This window comes from Sciurus carolinensis, chromosome 8 (assembly GCF_902686445.1).
Source record: "Sciurus carolinensis chromosome 8, mSciCar1.2, whole genome shotgun sequence".
Taxonomy (NCBI): Eukaryota; Metazoa; Chordata; class Mammalia; order Rodentia; family Sciuridae; genus Sciurus; species Sciurus carolinensis.
This window is the reverse complement of record NC_062220.1, coordinates 90,555,143-90,559,891: the sequence shown is the minus strand read 5'-3', so window position 1 is coordinate 90,559,891 and position 4,749 is coordinate 90,555,143.

Here is a 4,749-nt window from a genome sequence, read left to right as displayed (position 1 = left end):
CCTACAACTGAGTATCGCAACACTCATATATCTGTTCTCAGTCTTCCACAGACCATTGCTCACTGAATGCACTGTCCTCACCTCATCGGTTAATCCAAATAGACAGCTCATTCCTCAACTTCTGGATTCCTTTCTCCTATCCTGTCCACCCAGGCTTTAAGAAAGCCAGTCCACATAGAGAGAAGCACTCCCTACTCACTCTTTGTCCAGCTCTGTGGACATCTGACTCTGTGTCATCTCTCATTCTTCCCTGACTTCTCAAGGAGGAAGACATGTTTCTTCTCCTTAAAACCATTTTTCTGGGTTGGAGTGGTAAGGGAAGATTGGAGGAACTTTGGATTGGGCAGAGGGGAATGAGAAGAGGGGAGGGGGCCGTGGGTGGGAAAGGCGTTGGAATGAGACAGACATCGCTGCCCTAGGTACATGTATGATTGCAGGAACGGTGTGACTCTGCATCCTGTACAACCAGGGAAACGCAAAGTTGTACTCCATTTGTGTACAATGACTCCAAATGCATTCTACTGTCATGTGTGACTAAATAGAACAAATTAAAAAGAATTTTTTTAATTTTTAAAAAACACACAAAAAATCATTTACCATCACTGAAATGTTTCCCTTTTCTACTGATCAATATGCTACATTTGTTTTTATAGGAAATCAGCAAGGAAATCAGTATAACCATTTAGTCGATAGATACTCAAACTGCCCAAGCATCATGTTTCCACAGGCCCTTTCCCCTGGAGCCTTCTGAAGCCTTCCACAAGGTTGACCACATGGTTTCATTTAGAACGCCCCCACCCCAATTTGCCTGTGAGCGAGGCTCTCTCCTGAGTTGTCTGTTTTTTCTTCTCTCCTTTGTTGGTGTCTACCACTTCTCTTACTCACAGAACTTTCCCCAAGATCACACCATCAGCTTATTTCTCTTTTTCAAATTTCTTCTCACAAACAGTATCTTTTCTCAGGATTTTACTCACCAACTCTATCAGCTTGACTGCTAAATGTGTAAAAGTCTGTCGTCTGTCCCCATCACTCTCTCAGTACTACACCTGCATTCCCACCTACTGGTTTGAACTTCTGAGTGTACTCACACTCAGAGCAAGCCTAACTCTAAGGCACTGGGTCTCACGCACTTGAACTTTCATTCTGTAAATCCTGTTCTCAGATTCCTTCACAGTTCTTAAACCGTCCTCTTTCTGTTGTCTAGATATCTGTTATTGCTACTACCATTTTCCTACTTATCCTTTCTCAAGGTCATTGATCTTGTCTGTTTCTTTCAATCAGAATTTACATTTGTCATTTGTCACAGATTTTTCTCTGAGATTCTGCTAACAGTTCTAAGTCCTTTCCTTAGGGACTTCTTTTGCAAGAGATGATATTCCCCTCCCATGTCAAGTCCACTTAGAAGCAGAAAACCTTCCTTCCTTCCTTCCTTCCTTCCTTCCTTCCTTCCTTCCTTCCTTCCTTCCTTCCTTCCTTCCTTCCTTCCTTCCCCTCCCTCCTTCCCTCTCTCCCTCCCTCCTTCCTTCTCTCCCTCTCTCCCTCCCTCCTTCCTTCCCTCCCTCTCTCCCTCCCTCCTTCCTTCCCTCCCTCTCTCCCTCCCTCTTCCTTCCTTCCTGCCCTCTCTCCCTCCCTCTTCCTTCCTTCCTTCCTTCTTTCCTTCCTTCCTTCCTTCCTTCCTTCCTTCCTTCCTTCCTTCCTTCCTTCCTTCCTTCCCTCTCTCCCTCCCTCCCTCTTCCTTCCTCCCTTCCTTCCTTCCTTCCTTCCTTCCTTCCTTCCTTCCTTCCTTCCTTCCTTCCTTCCTTCCTCCCTCCCTCCCTCCCTCCCTCCCTCTCTCCCTTCTTTCTTTCTTTCCTCCTCTTTCACCCTGTGCCTGCACTTACCAAGGCTTCTTGATTGAGCCAGGTCTCTTCATTTTTGTTTACATGACTCCATTTTTAAAAAGTTCCTCCTACTGGCTTTCTGCCTGTGTGAATCTTAGTTATGCTTCAGGGCCCAGCAGATTTCACCTTCTCTGGGCTCCAGTTTCCCCAAGAAAAAGTTATGCTTTGGTCCATTTTACTTCTTAGGCCACCTAAGTCATTCTACCTCCAGTTACATAGATCTCAATGCTCTACTGTAAGACCATTTCCTGAGAGCAGAGATCATCCCGTCTCTTTTTCCTATTTGCTTCCTCTCTAGCGATCAACATCATATTTTATATGAAACACATTCTCAAAAATGTAATGGGTGGGGATTGTACCAAAGGGAAACAAGACAGACACAGAAAATGTGCAAGCGTGTGGAAACCCATCACCTGTCCTCATGGCTGACTAAAGGCTGGCCATCACTCACTGTTCTTACCAAGCCCAGAAACAGCCTTAGAAGTCTTCCCAGCCACTGATTCTAATCCACTGGTGTTTCATTCTCCTAAAACCAGTTAGTATCCCTGGCTGAGAAGAGGAGCAGGTGTTGCCTTCCTCTTAATGTTGCCGATAGAACATCTTTTTATATGTCAAAATCTTAGTTGATTAAATAAAATGAGTATATGTTAAGGATGGACAAGGCATCTTATTTTTCTTCACAAAATGCTAATTATCCTTCATATAGCTCTGTTTTATATTTTCAAGACTCAAAATTCCTAGAAAAGAGAGCTCCAGCCCTCAGAGTCTCACCTTTGGCAGCCCATAGTTTGTCTAGAACATTCTGCACCCCCAACATCCTCCCTCCTCATCCAGAACGTTGACAACAATAATGACCTTGTTATTTCCTGAACTAGGCTGAAATGCCGTGGTGTGTTGTGTTGGACAACACAGTTGTGTTTTCAGTCAGTGGCCTCTCCCTGAGAAGAGTTTGACTGTTGATAAGTAAACGCGATGGGCGGCACTGGAAGGGCCCCCTGTCTTGCTCATTTCTGGGAATGAGGTTGAGGCCATGGTGATTTGGTGGCTCAAGGACTTGGGTCAGACACACACTTAACAACTTAGACTGGTTTATTTAATTTGATAAAATGCAGTTGGCAGCCCTGACCTGACCAGATTGGTCACTTCTTGGCCTGCACTGCCACCTACTGTCCCACAGCAGCATGAGTTCCAGGTCGTCTGTCAACACGGTGGTTTTTAGCTGAATGATGGTTGAACTTGGATTTCAGAAAGGCAGGCAGGCTGTGGAAAAAGCCCCTCCTCGATCTGGCAATAGTCCTTTTCTGTACAGCCTTGTTCCTCTATCAAACACAGGCCCTGGTGTCTCAAATAGTCCTATTATTAAAAATATATGTGAAGAAATCTTAACGTATGAAGAAAATGGAGTTGGGAGACAAATGACAGATATCATAGTAAATATAATAAAGACAGAACTCTAAATGAAAGACAATATCCATGGCATTTTATATATGGGAATATATAACAATCACTATGCCACTGTTATTCATTTCTATTTATTATCACTAATATGCTAACATACTGACTCGACCTCCATTTCTAAGGCCTTCCCCCTTGCCTGTTCCTTCCAGAGAAGCTGACAAAGCTAAATACTCAACTTCCCAGTTGTCTTCTGTCTAGGAGAAGCCACAGGACAGCTCTGCAGAATGAGAGTACAGCTGCCTCTTCCAGGTGTCCTTTTCCCACCTGGAGAGCCCACCCGAGCCTGGAGGAGTAGCAGCCCTGGGAGCAATGAGGAGCTTGGGGCTGAAATCCAGCCCGCTGCATGTAGCAGAGCAAAAAGAAACGTTCCTGATTATGACTGAAACACCACGCCAGCCCCAAGCTGATGTCTAGGGGCCTACTATTGTGTGAAAAAAAATTACTCTTATTTAAAAGTTACTATTAACTATTTCGATTGTTACCTTGGAAGCTAACTCTTGAGTAGAAGACCTACTTCCCTGAAATTCCAATAAGATGCTTCCACTTTTGGTTTAATGCTTTTACAGAACAGAATGTGTGTGTGTTTGTGTTTGTGTGTGCATGTGTGTGTGCTTGGAGGGTGTGTGCTGTGTCCTTCAGTCCGCTGTCCAATGCTGATGTAATTTTAGACCTCTGGTTGTCCCACTGACATGGAAGCCCAAGCAGTCATTTCTTCTTTCATTTCTGTTGAGCCTCCTCATCTTCATTTCTGCAGGATCAGCCTCAAGCATCTGAAGGACAGAGAAGCAATTCTAAGTGGGAGAAGAGCTTGTGTAATCAACTGCAAAAGGCCTCCACCGTGGGAGGGTATGAGCGATTGGGAGCAGGCTGGAGATGAGCCTTCAGGATAGGTTAGGGCTAAATCATGCAGTGCCCTGTAAGGGTGTTTTGGGGGCTTAGACTTGATATTAAATGTAATGGAATTTCATTTTTATAAAAAAATTAGCAGGATTCCAGCAGCATAAATGTCACATTTTGCAAAGATCATTGTGGAGGCCAAATGGTGAAAAAATTGGCAAAGCGAGAAAATTAAGAAGCCAGCAAGGAAACCATAGAGATAGGGAGGAATTGAGTCCAGTCACCGAAGAGGCACTGGACATAAAGAGTTAGGCAGATTTGATATGAGCTTGGGAAGTGGAATCAACAGAACTGGGATGGGGCTGAAGGAGGAGGGCCCGTGCTGACTCCTCAGTGGGAGAGGCTAAGTGGTTCCTGGTTACAGGGGAGGCAGGTGAAGAGGAGCGAGGCAGGATGGAAGTCTGTTCATCTGACTTGCACTTGTAGCATTTACAAGACACAGTTAGTAGTTAGATTTGCTAGTGAAGAGCTCAGAAGAAAGTTCGAGTTAAAACTACAACATTTCCAAATGTTC